Source organism: Piliocolobus tephrosceles, chromosome 12, assembly GCF_002776525.5.
Source record: "Piliocolobus tephrosceles isolate RC106 chromosome 12, ASM277652v3, whole genome shotgun sequence".
NCBI lineage: Eukaryota > Metazoa > Chordata > Mammalia > Primates > Cercopithecidae > Piliocolobus > Piliocolobus tephrosceles.
Window position 1 is genome coordinate 33,851,504 of NC_045445.1, and position 1,220 is coordinate 33,852,723.

General features: G+C 47.0%; 1 pseudogene; it reads right to left on the reverse strand.

The window, feature by feature from the left end:
- Window positions 1-543: 543 nt before the first annotated feature.
- Window positions 544-949, reverse strand: LOC111535915 (annotated as a pseudogene).
- Between the last annotated feature and the right edge of the window lie 271 nt (window positions 950-1,220).

Here is a 1,220-nt window from a genome sequence, read left to right on the forward strand (position 1 = left end):
TTGCCCCAGTCTCCAGCATGCTCTTTATAATAAAATGTATCAAATTGTAGCACCAAGTCATCAAAGCTTTTATATAACTTTTTTCCTGTGTTGGTAGTTTATTAAAAAAAAAAAAAAAAAACCACCCCAGTTATCACAGTTTCTTCTTTGTCCATCGTTTTCCATAACAGAGGAAGCTCTACATAATTTGGGGGAAGATAATGTCTTTGCAGACTGACATATTTGCAGAGGGGTCATGAATAATGATTCCAAAGCTCCTAGTTTAACTCCTGAATGAGGCAAAGAATAAATGGCAATATAAGAACAAATTTTGTTTACAACACTATCATAATACAGCACTGAATTATTACGGTGCAGTGGTTGCAATTAAGTTCACAATAAAATCTTCTTAGCCCAAACACCAGACAAACTAAAATCACCCGACTGCTCATGAACTGAAATGATCAGTGCAAGGCAGTTGTCTCAGTAGTGAAAACCAAAATCGGTAAGGTTTTTCTGGCAGTGAGTCTCTGACACGAACGGCTCCCTCTGTTCAGGGCGCCCTCACTTTGAGTCTTGGTCTTTCTTTTCATCTAAAAGGGCGGAGTGGATCCCCAGCTTTTTCTGTTCTTCCACCAGGTCCCCATTCTGGTGCATCTGCAAAAGAACGTCACAGCCCCGCACAAACTCGCCGTTGAGGTACACTTGCGGGATGGTGGGCCAGTTGGAAGCGTCTTTAATGCCTTGTCGCAGCTCGGGTTCGTCCAGCACTTCGTAGGCCGCGTAGTCGCGGACGCCGTGCAGCCACAGGATCTGCACCACGGCGTTGCTGAAGCCGCACTGGGGTTGCTCCGCTGTCCCCTTGAGGGAAGACAACCACTTTGTCCTTCTTCACCAGCCCGTCCAGCTGCTCCGCCGAGCCACCACCGCCGGCACCCGAGCCCGCCGCTCGGCCCAGGGACCCGCTCATCCCCACAAGCTCGCGGAAGCCCACGACGGCCCAGGTCGTTGGCTGGCCACCCAGAGCTCTCCTTGGCCCGCGGCCACTTTTACATAATTATTAATCAAAGTACAGTTAACCCTGTGATAAGCCAATTGAATATTTTGAAAGCAAGCACGAAGTAATTCTTTGCTGTATGAAGTTGATGAATATTGTGACGAAGGCAGGGAAGATATTAAAGCTATGGGGGTGTCATTCAACATTATTAGACCTCTTGGCAAAACAAGTACAAATCACTTCA